This window comes from Pleurodeles waltl, chromosome 5 (genome assembly GCF_031143425.1).
Source record: "Pleurodeles waltl isolate 20211129_DDA chromosome 5, aPleWal1.hap1.20221129, whole genome shotgun sequence".
NCBI classification, from domain to species: Eukaryota; Metazoa; Chordata; class Amphibia; order Caudata; family Salamandridae; genus Pleurodeles; species Pleurodeles waltl.
The window spans coordinates 2,179,633-2,195,810 of record NC_090444.1 but is presented as its reverse complement, the minus strand read 5'-3'; positions in this window follow the sequence as shown (position 1 = coordinate 2,195,810).

The window sequence follows — 16,178 nt, the reverse complement described above, 5'->3', positions numbered from 1 at the left end:
AAGAATGGAGACACCATTTGTTAGGCGCCAAGTATACTATCACAGTATACACAGATCATCGTAATCTCCAGTTCATGAGTTCAGCTAGACTTTTGACTCCTCGGTAATTACGATGGATGTTGTTTTTTGCCAAGTTTGATTTTGTGGTAACCTTCCGTCCAGGTAAAGATAATCGCAAAGCGGATGCTTTGTCCCGACAAGAATCTACCATGTTACCCGCAATCCAGCCTCCCAGAGCTATCATTGCTCCAGACAAGGTCCTCTGCATCATCAAAACCAAAGTTTTTTTTGAAGAAATCCTTAATTCCTTCACCATTGAAAAATGGCAGACATGGGCTCAAGCAGATTCCAGAAGATCAATCAAACAAGGTCTACCTTTTCACGATGCACGTTTATTTGTTCCAACTTCCAAGTTGCGCAAGTTAGTGTTTCATTTGTTGCATGTTATACCTACGGCAGGTCATCCAGGTATTCCTAAAACTCTTGAATTAATCCAACGCTACTTTTGGTGGCCTACTTTGACAAAAGATGTCAAGCAAATGGTAGCTAACTGTGAAGTTTGTGCTCGCATCAAGACAAGTCATTCAAAACCGAAAGGATTGTTACATCCTCTCCCAACTCCACTTCGACCTTGGGAGCACATCTCATTAGACTTTATTACATGTCTACTAGTTGTTCAACATCACTCAGTAATCCTTGTGGTGGTAGATAGTCTCACTAAATATGCACATTTTATTGCTTGCAAGAAATTGCCCACCTCCAGTGAACTGGCAACAATCCTTTTAAATCGAGTGGTCCGTTATCACGGATTACCAAAAATGAATCTCCCCGATCGAGGATCACAATTTGCCTCCAACTTCTGGAAATCGTGGTGCAAAACGCTTCAAGTCACATCTACACTGTCTTCCAGTCCTCATCCTCAAATGGATGGCCAAACTGAGAGACTAAATCAGACATTGAAACAATATCTGCGTGCTTACGCTGAGAAAGCACTTCATTCTTGAACATCAATACTTCGGTCAACTGAACTAGCATACAATAACTCGTATCATACTTCCACTGGTGTCACACCCTTTTTTGGTCTATTTGGCTATCACCCTGATACCTTGCCAATAACGATTCCTCAAGAAAGTTCTCTTACACCAGCTGGGTCCAAGACAATTCAACAACTCCATTGAACCTAGAATCAAATACAACAATATCTAGATAAAGCTAAACAAACATATAAAAAGCACTATGACAAGAAACATTGTGAAGGACCCAAATACAAGCCAGGAGATAGAGTGTGGCTTTCCACAAGCCATATTGATTTCAAGAAAAAACATATGTTTAATCCCAAATTCATAGGTCCTTACACTGTCCTTCAGCAAATCAATCCAGTGACCTATAAACTGCAGTAACCAAGATCACTTCGTATCCATCCAGTGTTTCATTCTTCTCTCCTGAAAAGAGCTGTCCAAAAAGTCCGCTCCCAAGCAGCTCCAGTTCTAGTGCAAGGAGAATTGGAATACGAAGTAAAAAAGGTGCTGGATTCAAAATTTAGAGATCGTAATCTCTGGTATCTAATATCATGGAAAGTTTATGGCCCAGAGAGCAACTCATAGGTCTCCGCATCTGATATTTATGCTCCACGACTAGTGAGGCGTTTTCATCACCTAAATCCAAACAAACCAGGCCCTAGAGCGCGTTTGGGAGGGGGGAGTACTGTCAACATCAGGACAGTGCGCGCTCTACGGGCAACGTAAATGCAAAAACCCAGTTCTTATGCAGGGTCATAATTCATGCATTGTGTTTCTATGCAGTATGTTAACCTTTTGCATTGCAGAACTTTTACCTTGAAAAGCCATTAATGCTGTTTGTAATGTATTGTTCATTTGCAAGGCTTTGCTGCAGGCTTACAGGGTGTGGTTAGGGAGTGGTTCCTATTCTAAGACTTTCTAGAAGCATGTCCGGCAGCATGGCTGGGTGTGGCTCGTGGCTGGGGCTTTGCTCTATTTAAGGGAGCCTGCCCAGCTCTTCGTGCTCACTATTCAGAGGTCCTGGTGCAGAGCAGCAGCATTTTCCTGAGCTCCCGTTCCGGAGGCCTACCTAGGCATTTCCAACCCTGCCCTCATTTCCTTGGTGATCCTCAAGCAGCGCGGTAAGGCGGAGGTCGGGTTAGGCCCCCAACTCCGTTTTCAGTGACATTCAAGTTTTGGGCCTAATTCTGAAATCGCGTGTGCGGTTGTTTTTCCTGACATTTAACCTTGGCCTTCAAGTCGGCAGTGTGCGCAATCATTTCATTGCATTTGCATCGTGATGATTGGATCGCCAACAGTGTGCGCGATTCATTCCTGGCATTAAACTCTTGGCATTCAGGTCAGCAGTGTGCGCGATCATTTCATGGCATTTGTATCGTGATGTTCGAATCGGCAACAGTGTGCGCGATTCATTCCAGGCATTAAACTCTTGGCATTCAGGTCGGCAGTGTGCCCGATCATTTCATGGCATTTGCATCTTGATGTTCAAATCGGCAACAGTGTTCTCGATTCATTCCTGACATTGAAAACCCTAGCATTCAGATCGGCAGGTTGCGCGATCATTTCATGGCTTTTGAATATTGACACTTGAATCGGCAACAGTGTGCACAATTCATTCCTTAACTCTTGAAGTACAGATCGGCAGAGTGCGCAATCATTTCTAGATCTTGAAATCTTTGATGTACAGTTTGATTATTAATGTGCATAATAATTCCTGAACAATTCAAACTTGAGACTCTTAGACAGAGTGTGACGTTGTAGTGTTATTCATGATTCTAGTACAGTTAATTCATGAAGGAAAAAACATGTGTTCTTTGATCTTTGTTATAATGTTGTGACTATTCTAAGAACCAAATGGAGAGTGTTTAATATTCAAAGTGTGAGATGTTAACTCTGGAATGCTCATATGACAGTTTGCATAAACCTTCTTGATTTCCAGGTACCCATATTTCTGAGGCCTAGTTATAGTGAAACTCTAGGTCATTCAAGTTGTCAGTATAATGTTATTTGAAAACAAAGCTTATTGAAAGTCATTGTGTTTCATCTTGCAATTGTGTAGTTTAACTCTTGCTTCCACAGGTCTCCTTCCCCGCTGTTCCCAACCCAAAACCCATTCTCCCACTTGGCCATTCATTAACTCTGTGATATAATATCTAGTGGAGTTTGGAGCTGCCAAGAGGTGGACATGTTGGGAACATGTGCAAGCCCCGAGGATCTGGTCTCCCTAACAGCCTGCATCACCCCTCAGGGGTGGCAGGCAAGTTGCCCTCTTCATTTTATTTTCATCCATGTTGGATGGTACGAAAATAGCCAATCAGGGTTAGGGTTGTGCTCCCTTCCCAAAGAAAGTGGACACTTATTGGGCGTAGCCACCCAAAGGTAGGTAGCCCATTGGATACTACCAGGTACTCCCCTTAACGCCCCCTAAATGTAGTATTCAGGTGGCATCCCAGGACCTGACCTTCAGATTCATCGGACGAAAGAAGACCAGGACAAAGAAGGCATCCCTGCATGAAAACTGAAGCCCTGCTGCAGTGAGGAAAAAGGTGCCTAACTGCTCCCAAGGCTCGACAGTCACTGCTGTGGGGCTGCAATGGACCCGGAAGGACTCTACAAAACTCCAGAGCAACTCCAGCCTTCTAAAAATCACTGTGGACCTCCCTTGGAGTAACTGTATCAATCCCTTGCTTCTCCCGTCGGAACTAGGAGCCACCCAAACTTCTCCTGATGCACACCTGGACCAGTCAACAAACTTGATTGGAATCCAGCAAACACCAATCCCGCTAAGTCCAGTTCAGTTTAGCAACTAGCTGCTGCCCGAAGGCCTCGACGCAGTAGCCAGATCTAAAGAGTTGCACCAGCCCTCCAGGACCAGATCTACCTCCCTACCAAGTTGGGAGCCCCTGCGACCTTCCTGCGCTGAATTGCAGCATTGCCTGAGGTACCAGACTCCTGTGCTGAATTGCAAAAACCAAGGGGCATATTGAAGAGTCCCTAGCGCCTCCTTGCTCCACATTAGCGTATTTTTTTTTTCCGCTAATGTGGCCCAATGAGGCCAATATCCCAGCGCCATATTTAGAAAGTGGAGCAATGCATGCATTGCGCCACTTTATAACCCCTTGTGCTACATTATGCCTGTGCTAGGCATAATCATTGTAAAAGGGGCGTTCTCCCGTTAGGAGTGCTGGTGCAAAGAAATCTAATAATTGTTTTCAGCACTTTTAACGCCTGCTCAAAGCAGGCGTTAAAAGGAGGCACACCATTGATTGACTTACCTCTAAGTCGAGCTTGTGCTGCGTCTCTCCAAGTGGTCCCCTTCTTCTTCACTCACAGCTCCCAAGTTTATTCAGCTGCTGCTCCCGCTGGAACTGGGAGACACCCAAACGTCTCCTGCTGCACACTTGGACCTGTCCAAAAACTTTACTGGAATCCAGAAGGCGAACACTGTAGGAGCATTGCACAAATTGTTATGCATTTTTATGTTTTCTCCCATTGACTTTAATTATGCGTAATTCCGCATAAAAGCCATATATTTTTTGATATGAAAATTCATATCTTGAACAGCACTGGACTTGAAATAAAGTTCATGGTCTAAAACACTTATATAAAAATCAGTAGGATTTTTGTAAAAATTAGCCTCAAGTTATTCTTTTAGTGAGTGTCTCATTCATTGATACTGTGTGCACAACAAATGTTTAGCTTAACTCTTGGATTAACCTAATTGCTACACTACCACAAAAATAGAGCATTGGGCTTTCTATGTTTACCTCTGTTTAACTAGGTGGGGCTGCCTAGACTCTCTGCACTATGCACGTCATTTTTGTACACTATATAAAGAGCCAGCCTCCTACACCAAGTGCGGATCATCCGCACCCCAAACATACGCTCCTCACCCAGCTTGTAGAATCTGCACTCGGGGTGTAGAATCTGCACTTGGGTGGGTAACCAAGTCAAACAAGAGTGACATATGCAAACATGTGTAGGAAGGGCAGGAAATCAAAAGGAGGAAGAGAAGGGTTTGTAGATACACACTACACTACATTACTTCCTAGCGCAGTTTGACCCTTTGCATTATGGTACATGCGATCAACATATATCACTTACATCAAAGCAGACTGCAGTTTATCACCAAAGTAGGTGCAGGTAGTGATGTCTATCCCTGGACACATAGGTCCAGGTACACCAAGGGCAAGGGACCAGAGCAAGACTGGGAACTCATAGTAGCACCGCAAGTAAGTCAGGCCAGCCCCCAAATAGTGACAGAAAACACAAGTGTGTGGATCATGCAGCATTGCTGCTTTGTTACTTGGGGCAGATATTGCAGCACCAGTTCTGAAGCAACACACAGTAACAACACCAACCCTTCAACTCACTGGGGAAATGCCCAATGACCTCCATGGCCAGTCTGGCTCTTCAACCCCCCTAAGCACTAGTGGCAGGCCCCTCAGTCATTTCACTTGGGCAGATTCTCCACAATGAGATTTCCAAGTGCGAGGGCCCATTGTGACTCAGGCTCATATATGGGTTTTGGGATTTCGTCCAACATCAGTAGTGAGCAGCACTCCAAACCACCCTCAATATATGAAGAGGCTCACATCCGTTTTATGGTCATTCAGAGTCAGCCTCACCTCCTTGCAGGATCCTCTTACATCTGGCTCCACTGTTAAACCAACCTCACCCAACATGGCTCAAGGACCTATGGACGAGACACCCACACAGTCAGTGATACTGATGTGGACTGTAGGAAAGTACCATCTTGCCTGGCATGTTACCCCCATTTTTCACTGTATATATGTTGTTTTAGTTGTATGTGTCACTCGGACCCTGCAAGCCAGGGCCCCAGTGCTCATAAGTGTGCCTGACTGTGTTACCTGTGTTATGACTAACTGTCTCACTGAGGCTCTGCTATCCAGAACCTCAGTGGTTATGCTCTCTCATTTCTTTCAAATTGTCACTAACAGGCTAGTGACCAATTTTACCAGTTTACATTGGCTTACTGGAACACCCTTATAATTCCCTAGTATATGGTACTGAGGTACCCAGGGTATTGGGGTTCCAGGAGATCCCTATGGGCTGCAGCATTTCTTTTGTCACCCATAGGGAGCTCTGACAAATACTACACAGGCCTACCACTGCAGCCTGAGTGAAATAATGCACACATTATTTCACAGCCATTTTTCACTGCACTTAAGTAACCTATAAGTCAACTATATGTCTAACCTTTACCTGGTAAAGGTTAGGTGCAAAGTTACTTAGTGTGTGGGCACCCTGGCACTAGCCAAGGTGCCCCCAAATTGTTCAGGGCAAATTCCCCGACTTTGTGAGTGCGGGGACACCATTACATGCGTGCACTACACATAGGTCACTACCTATGTGTAGCTTCACAATGGTAACTCCGAATATGGCCATGTAACACGTCTATGATCATGGAATTGCCCCCTCTATGCCATCCTAGCATAGTTGGCACAATCCCATGATCCCAGTGGTCTGTAGCACAGACCCTGGTACTGCCAAAACTGCCTTTTCAGGGGTTTCACTGCAGCTGCTGCTGCTGCCAACCCCTCAGACAGATTTCTGCCCTCCTGGGGTCCAGCCAGGCCTGTCCCAGGATGGCAGAACAAAGGACTTCCTCAGAGAGAGGGTGTTACACCCTCTCCCTTTGGAAAATGGTGTGAAGGCAGGGGAGGAGTAGCCTCCCCCAGCCTCTGGAAATGCTTTCATGGGCACAGATGTGCCCATTTCTGCATAAGCCAGTCTACACCGGTTCAGGGACCCCACAGCCCTGCTTAGGCACGAAACTGGACAAAGGAAAGGGGAGTGACCACTCCCCTGACCTGCACCTCCCCTGGGAGGTGCCCAGAGCTCCTCCAGTGTGCTCCAGACCTCTGCCATCTTGGAAACAGAGGTGCTGCTGGCACACTGGACTGCTCTGAGTGGCCAGGGCCAGCAGGTGACGTCAGAGACTCCTTCTGATAGGCTCCTCCAGGTGTTGCTAGCCTATCCTCTCTCCTAAGTAGCCAAACCTCCTTTTCTGGCTATTTAGGGTCTCTACTTTGGGGAATTCTTTAGATAACGAATGCAAGAGCTCATCAGAGTTCCTCTGCATCTCTCTCTTCACCTTCTGCCAAGGAATCGACTGCTGACAGCGCTGGAAGCCTGCAAAACTGCAACAAAGTAGCTAAGACGACTACTGCGACCTAGTAACGCTGATCCTGCCGCCTTCTCGACTGTTTTCCTGGTGGTGCATCCTGTGGGGGTAGTCTGCCTCCTCTCTGCATCAGAAGCTGTGAAGAAATCTCCCGTGGGTCGAAGGAATCGTCCCCCTGCAACAGCAGGCACCAAAGAACTGCATCACCGGTCCCTTGGGTCTCCTCTCAGCATGACGAGTGAGGTCCCTCGAATCCAGCAACTGTGTCCAAGTGACTGCCACAGTCCAGTGACTCTTCAGTCCAAGTTTGGTGGAGGTAAGTCCTTGCCTCCCCATGCCAGACTGCATTGCTGGGAACCGCGACTTTTGCAGCTACTCCGGCCTCTGTGCACTTCCGGCAGAAATCCTTTGTGCACAGCCAAGCCTGGGTCCACGGCACTCTAACCTGCATTGCACGACTTTCTAAGTTGGTCTCCGGCGACGTGGGACTCCTTTGTGCAACTTTGGGTGAGCACCATTTCACTCTTCTTTGTAGTGCCTGTTCTGGCACTTCTGCGGGTGCTGCCTGCTTCTGAGAGGGCTCTTTGTCTTGCTCGACGCCCCCTCTGTCCCCAGACGTAATTGGCGACATCCTGGTCCATCCTGGGCCACAGCAGCATCCAAAAACGCTAACAACACGACTTGCAGCTAGCAAGGCTTGTTGGCGTTCTTTCGGCGGGAAAACACTTCTGCACGACTCTCCACGGCGTGGGGGATCCATCCTCCAAAGGGGAAGTCTCTAGCCCTTGTCGTTCCTGCAGAATCCTCAGCTTCTTCTGTCCAGTAGAAGCTTCTTTGCATCCACAGCTGGCATTTCCTGGGCATCTGCCCATCTCCGACTTGCTTGTGACTTTTGGACTTGGTCCCCTTGTTCCACAGGTACCCTCAACTGGAAATCCATCGTTGTTGCATTGCTGGTTTATGTCATTCCTGCAGAATTCCCCTATCACGACTTCTATGTCCTTTGGGGAACTTTAGTGCACTTTGCACTCACTTTTCAGGGTCTTGGGGTAGGGGATTTTTCTAACCCTTACTATTTTCTAATAGTCCCAGCGACCCTCTACAAGGTCACATAGGTTTGGGGTCCATTCGTGGTTCGCATTCCACTTTTGGAGTATATGGTTTGTGTTGCCCCTATCCCTATGTGTCCCCATTGCATCCTATTGTAACTATACATTGTTTGCACTGTTTTCTAAGACTATACTGCATATTTTTGGTATTGTGTACATATATCTTGTATATATTTGCTATCCTCATACTGAGGGTACTCACTGAGATACTTTTGGCATATTGTCATAAAAATAAAGTACCTTTATTTTTAGTATATCTGTGTATTGTGTTTTCTTATGATATTGTGCATATGACACTAGTAGTACTGTAGTGGCTTCACATGTCTCCTAGTTCAGCCTAAGCTGCTCTGCTAAGCTACCATTATCTATCAGCCTAAGCTGCTAGACACCCTATACACTAATAAGGGATAACTGGGCCTGGTGCAAGGTGTAAGTACCCCTTGGTACTCACTACAAGCCAGTCCAGCCTCCTACATGGACATACACACTTACCTGAAACAAGATCACCAAAGACCAGCTAATCAACACCCTCAACAATCCTCCCCCTTCAGACGACCTCAACACCAACACAGCTGCCCAGGACTTCATCAACTGGATCCCAGACTGCGCCAAAACCTTAGCCCCCATCAATAAACCCTCCAACAGACGCTCATCTAAGAAAGCCAACTGGTTCACCACAGCCCTCATGGAGTCCAAACAAAACTGCAGATGCCTTGAAAGGATATAGCGCACCAAAAAGACCCCCACCAACCACAAAGCCTTCAGAAAAGCCTTAAGCACACACCACCAACTCATCAGGACCACCAAAAGAAACGCCCTCAAGGTACGCATCAACAACAACGCACACAACAGCAAAGAACTCTTCACTAATATCAGCGAACTGACCAACCCCAGAACAAACTCTACGGACATCCTCCCATCACAAGAACTCTGCAACAACCTCTCCACCCACTTCCACCACAAGATAACAGACATCTACAACAGTTTTCTGACACAGGACCAACCCACGGCCAACACGGTCATAGCCTCCATGGAATCTCCACCAAACCCCCGCCACCTACTCTGCTGGCCCAACATCTCCGACGAGGAAACCCTCAACAACATGAACTCCATCCACTCCAGCTCTCCCTCTGATTCCTGCACCACCACATCTTCAACAAAGCGAGTAGCACCATTGCACCCAAGCTCTGGCACTTCATCAACTGCTCCTTCGAAACCGCCACCTTCCCAGAAATCTGGAAACACGCCAAAAACAAGCCCTTAGTGAAGAAACCAACCGCAGACCCAGATGACCTCAAGAACTTCTGGCCCATCTTTCTACTCCCCTTCCCAGCCAAGGTCATCAAAAAGGCTGTCAACAGACAACTCACCAAACACATAGAACTCTACAACATCCTTGACCCTTTCTCAGTCTGGCTTCCGGAGCAACCACAGCACAAAGACCGCCCTTCTCGCTGCCACAGACAACATTCGCATCCACCTAGATAGGGGTGAGGGCTCTAATCCTCCTTGACCTGTCCGCCGCCTTCTACACCATTTCCCACCGCACTCTACTGACTGGTCTCCACAAAGCTGGCATCCGAGACAAAGCTCTAGAATGGATCACTTCCTTCCTCTCCGACAGAACTCAAAAGTCTGACTCCCCCCTTCTACTCAGAGTCCACCAAGATCATCTGCGGTGTCCCGCAAGGCTCCTCTCTGAGCCCCACTCTCTCCAACCTCTACATGGCCCCCCTAGCTACCATCGCCAGACACCACGCACTCAACATCGTCTCATATGCCGACGACACACAGCTAATTATCTCCCTCACCAACGACCCGCACACAGCCAAAGCCAACTTCCACAACCGAATGAAGGCAGTCGCATATTTTGCCCTAATTCCCCCAATCTTCTTTTGAATTAGAGTTTTTGTAGTGGAAGTTTCTCCTCCTTTTTATGATGATGACAGGTGAGCATTGTAAGACCTTTTTAGGGCACTTGCGCATGCGTTTCGCTTGCGAGACGCTTTAGGAGTTAGAAAAGGGCTCGAAACCCCGTCCACGTCACGTCAGTGTATTTCATTGGTTCGTGGGCTTGCCTGTTAAAATAGGCTTGCCTTCATTAGTGGAAGCACACATACGTCATGCCTTTTCCAGTGGTTAGCCATCCTCGAGCTCAGCGACCAAGTACTGAAAACATGCGAGGCTCGCTGTTTTCCGTCCGGTTTGTGGGCTACTTTTTATCTTTATTTGCAGCGCGATCTCGCTTGGCAGAAGTCAAGCACGTTGCATAACATCGACCCTGTTACATAGTTAATTGCACTTTTGCCAGTTACGTAGATAATTGCACTTTTGTCGATAGGTTTCATTACGAGTGAACTGTAGCAGCGCGATCGCACTGTTTTTTTCCTTTCAATGTGGCAAGAAAAGTCCGGTTGGGAGTTTATAACTGCTAATAGCTGTAAGTCGGAGAAATGCGAGACCCTTGTGCATTGCAAATGCTTGTTTAATTTCATGTACTCTTCTTGTCTACATTCTGAATGCCCCGCTCTCTTGGATCGTTTGTCAGATGAATCCTGAAAGGAATGAGAAGGGTGTGTATCAGTATACTGATACCTACCAGGCTGTTTTAAGATATCACAGTAATGTAAATTACTGGATGAAGGAGAGCTGCCTCAAGCTAAATATCGAAAAAACAGATATCCTCATCATCGGCAACAACCGCTCAGCATGGGACTTCTTCTGGTGGCACACAGGTCTTGGAAGCACTCTGGCCCCCACCGACCATGCCGGCAACCCCAGACTCATCACTCTCAATGAACAGTCTCCTCCGCCTGTTTCAACACCATGCGCATGCTTCGGAAGATCTTCAAATGGATCCCTACTGAAACCAAAAGAACAGTCACCCAGGCCCTCATCAGCAGCCAATTGGACTACGACAATGCACTCTATGCCAGAGCCACCACCAAGGTACTAAAAAGACTACAACGCATACAGAACGCCTCTGCCCATCTCATCAACAATGCCCCCAAATACAGCCACACCTCTGCCCTACTGAGAGACCTGCACTGGCTCCCAATAGACAAGAGATTTACATTCAAACTTCTCACGCAAGCTTACAAAGCCCTCCACAACACCAAACCAGGATGCCTCAACCAGGGACTCCACTTCTAGACGCCCACCAGGCACCTCCGCTCCGCTGACCTCGCCCTCGCCACCATCCCATGAATCCGGAAGGCCACAGCAGGAGGAAGGTACTTCTCCCACCACGCCACCAAGACCTGGAACTCTCTCCCGATCGACCTCAGAAGATCTCCCACACTTTCCAAATTCAGAAAGGACTTCAAAACTTGGCTCTTCACCTGATTGACCTTCACTTACTGCATCCCCCCCCGAGCGCCTTGAGACCCTAATGGGTGATTAGCCGCGCTCTACAAGTATTAATTGGTTGATTGATTGACTGAGAGGATGTTTTTCTGGGTAGTCCCAGCATTGTGTGGGCCCAGCGAAACGTATGTATGTTGGTGTCCACATTGATGACTGGGGCCTGAGTATATATGGCACACATGTTCTATGTTTGCACCACCAAGGAGCTCTAAAAAGGTACAGAGTGGGAAGGTGTGCCCCATTACATTGAAAGGAGTTCCACCGGGGCAGCTGAACACTTGCACTGCTCTGGGTGCAGCACAGTCAGGTGTTAAAATAAGCTGTCTTGCAGCAGCTGCTCCGTGTAGCACTGTGGAGACAACAACCTGCATGCCACATTTGAGGGGGATTAGAGATGCCCTTGCAGGCAGGTGCAGTGGATGACTAGACCCACCTGCATAGGTATGTCTGTGAGGTCTATAGGGGGCTCACACGAGGGTATGCACTGACAGTGGGCCACCCTTTATGTGGTGCACTGTATTTGCACCTCCTGACAGCTTCAATGCCTCTGTACCCGCATCTAATTTGAGGTGTGGCTGCAGTGGCAAAGGGATTCTATCATCAACACAGGGCTACTCCCATATTCTAATGAGTGGACACCCACTGGTGCTTGTGCAGGCACTACGGGGGTCATTACAACCCTGGCAGTCTTTGACCGCCAGGGCTGTTTTGTCGGAAGCACCGCCAACAGGCTGGCGGTGCTTCCTTGGGAATACGACCGAGGCAGAAGTGCCGCAGTCGCACCGCCGGGACCGGCGGTTTCCCGCCACTTTTGTCCCAGCGGTATAAATCCCCCAGGGCAGCGCTGCTTGCAGTGCTGCCCAGGGGATTACGAGCCCCCCTCCTGCCAGCCTATTCATGGTGGTTTGAACCGCCATGAAAAGGCTGGTGGAAAGGGGAGTCGCCACTGGCATGGGCACTGCAGGGGCCCCCTGCCACGGCCCCATGGATCTTTTCACTGTCTGCATAGCAGACAATAAAAAGCGTGACGGGTGCAACTGCACCCGTCGCACAGCCGCAACACCGCCAGCACCATTTGGAGCCGGCTCCCGTGTTGCGGCCAAGATCCCCGCTGGGCCGGCGGGCGAAAACCAGGTTTCCACCTGCCGGCCCAGCGGGGATCTCATTATAGACCCCACGGGAGTGCAGCCGCATTGGTGGCCGCCCGGCGGTTCAACCTTGGCGGGCGGCCTCTGCCGCCGCTAAGGTTGTAATGAGGGCCTCTATGTCCACCAGCACCATTAAAGCATCTGCTGCCCTTTCTGTACTACAGATGTTCCTTGGGGGTGCACAGAGTTTGGGCACATTCACAGTGCATACTTGGGGCACTTAGTAGAATACGGCCAATAGAGTTTACTCTCTGCGTGCTTCAGGGCAGTGTGTCTTTTTAAATGCAATAGTCTTGTACCTTTGGAGCAGGGTGAATATTAGAATAACATTACTTGCCCAGATACTGGCAAACCACTTCATGTCATATGTCTCACAAGGTGCCTGTTGAGTTGACAGAAGACAGTGAGGTCATCATAGGGGTAGATGAGTCCTGCATGCGTGATGCATTCTCCATTACACACAATACAAAATGGCTATACATTAGGTGTTATTTTGATTCATGAGAAAGACCGTTTGTGATCACGGAACCCTGCCAAATTTCGCAGGTCCATTCATGATGTGTTGATCCAGGCCAGATTGTCAAGATGAATTCTGGGTTTTGTAGTCTATGACACTCCAAAGTGAAAAAGGAACAAAAATCCCAATCTCCATTATAATTAAGCACAGGCCTGAAGTGGCACATCCCATGAGCAGCTGCCAAACATGGCAGCTATGAGCATGGACTATCCATGTCTCTACAGGAGTCCATTTGTTCCATGGTGTACCTATATCAGACATGTGGCCACGCCGCCACATGATTTGCCACACACACACATACACGGGCCTGGTTCTCAAAGTTCCTCCTCCCCTGTGGGTGAGCCACTGCATTGTGGGCAGAATCACTACACTGTCCAATCTCATAGTAGGAATTTCCCCTTGGGTACAGGAACTCACCCTCTGATGTGGCACCTTCACCCCAAGGAGAGAGGCCCTTTGTGAAGCAGACCCCTCTTGTGATACTGTCCAGGTAGATCTCAAATATGCAGACATTTGATACCCAGAGTCAATGAAGCCCTAAGAGAAGTTGTCAACACTAATCCATGACATGTGCACATAACGTATTGCATGGCCAATCTTTTGACCCTTGGCAACAGCTTTTCCTTATAGACATTGTGCATGGCCTACAAATTAGTCTTGGGATGGCATATGTGGACAGATTGTCAAAAGTCCAACTATCATCATTGATAACAGACTGCAAACCACATGAAGACCATGACACAACAAGTTCCTCAGGCGTCAACTAGCTGGTCATACACCTGCATACCCTGCCCTCTGTTTTGTACAATAGCCTAGTTGCCTGGATTCAGACCTAGATGAGGGTCCAGATGTATATGTAAGCCATGATTTAATGCTATGTTGTGCAAAACAAAACAGGCTACTGTGACCTTCCACACAACTTGAGGGGACTACAGCAGAACCCTGCTCCGTACGCTCGAGACATCTTTGTCTTGACTTCAGGAACCCAAAACTGTGCTCAATGATGGCTCATGTACATTTGTATGCCGTATCGTACCTTTGCTGAGGTACATTGGTTGCACATCTGTATGATGTGAGGAGATGAGGGGAGAGTGCACATGCAGCATCACCTGAAGAGGGAAATGGAGTAATATTCATATATTTCCCTTTGCATCTGTACAGTACATGCTGCATGAACAGGTACAAACTGTGTCTGTTGGGGGCATGTATGTGGCATGAGGATTAGTATTGTCTAATGGTTCTACATATGAAAATAACACTTATGCATTTCATACTTGTGTGGTGCTTGGTACTTACCCAGTAGCCACATTTTGTCAAATTCTTCTGCTGCCATCAGCTGGGCAAGAGGTGACCTGCGGAATGGGTACTGCCTGGGAACACTGAATGCACATCAATGAAGCTACCACTGGCATCGCAGACATCCTGCACATTGATGGAGTGCCAGCAGTGTCTGTTGCAGAAGATGTGTGCCAGAGGTGTCTGTGCGAAAGAAGTGTGCATTGTGGCTAGGTGGCAAACGAGCCACATAAGTGCAACCATTTGTACTCAGCACATGTCAGGAGCGGGACATGAGGTAGAAATCTGTAGCTACCCTTTTCCTTCTGGCTGGTGTATGGGGCATTCATATGTGGCTTTGGGCTCTCCTATTGATGCAGCTCAGTACCGGATGCTGGTGTCGGACTGGGTTGCCTGGGAAATGCTCAAAAGGTCACTGGAGACCCTGCAATGACCCTGTAGCAAAATAAATGGAGAGCTGCTAGGACCTTGGCATAGCTGGGTTGACATGAGAGTAGCAGGTCACAGAGTCAAGATCCTGCTCCCACTCACAAACCATCACTGAGATGGCATCAGGGGGAAAATAGTATCTGGATGACATCTTGGCTGGACATCCAAAAGAGGTTTATCCTTTGTCTGAAGATCCTCTCTACTTTACACTTCCTCCTTCTCCTCCAAATCATCCAGTTGCATAGCAAGGGGCAAACCAACAAACACATCCAATGACATGTTGAAAGGCCTTAAAGGGTTTGTGTGTGGCAGCTCTGCTTTTATAGGTGCAGCAAGACTGGGCATGGGTGTAGGCTGAGGAGTTTCAGCTGGTGGGGGATGGTAGGCACTGACACAGGTGTGTGAGTATGAAGGATTACCTCTTCCGTCCGAGTGCAGGTGATCTGCCCCGATTCCTGATCACCATCTCCGAGTGTGGATGATCCACCCTGAGTGAGGATGGAAAGATACTACTCGTAACTTACCTTTGTGAATACCAAAAAGTCATAAAACTAGACTTTTGATTTAAACTTAGACCAAAAGTTTAAGTTTCCTTTTTTTGAATCAGGTTCTAGCGTGTATAAAGCTGTCCCTTCTCATCACCAAATTCCCTTTTTCCAGAGTCAACTCATCAGCCACATTTAAATATGGTTGCAAACTGGGCTATATGGACCACTCGTTTGCCGTTCCCTCTGTCACATATTTCTGGACAAGTTTGAGATCCTCATCTTCCTTTAGACACTCAAACCACTCGCTTTCCTCAAAACCACCTTCACAACATACGTCCATGGTAGCAATGAGACATTCCTCATCACCCTTTTCATTTTACAATAAAGGTAAAATGTCAACCTCCTGTGGTGCTCTTGCCAAATAGTCTGCACTCAGATTTCTTCCATGTGGGGTACGTTGAATGCCAAAATGGTACTGGGGCAAAACACAACCACTCAGAATAATCACTAATTGTTTGTCATCTTTCATTAGGGTAATGTTTCTTACCCGCACCAAACTCTTAACATTTTCTACCACCCAACAGCATGCCAATAATTATTTCTTAATGACAGAGAACGTCTTTTCATTGTCCCTTAGTGTTCTTGATGCAAATCCTAT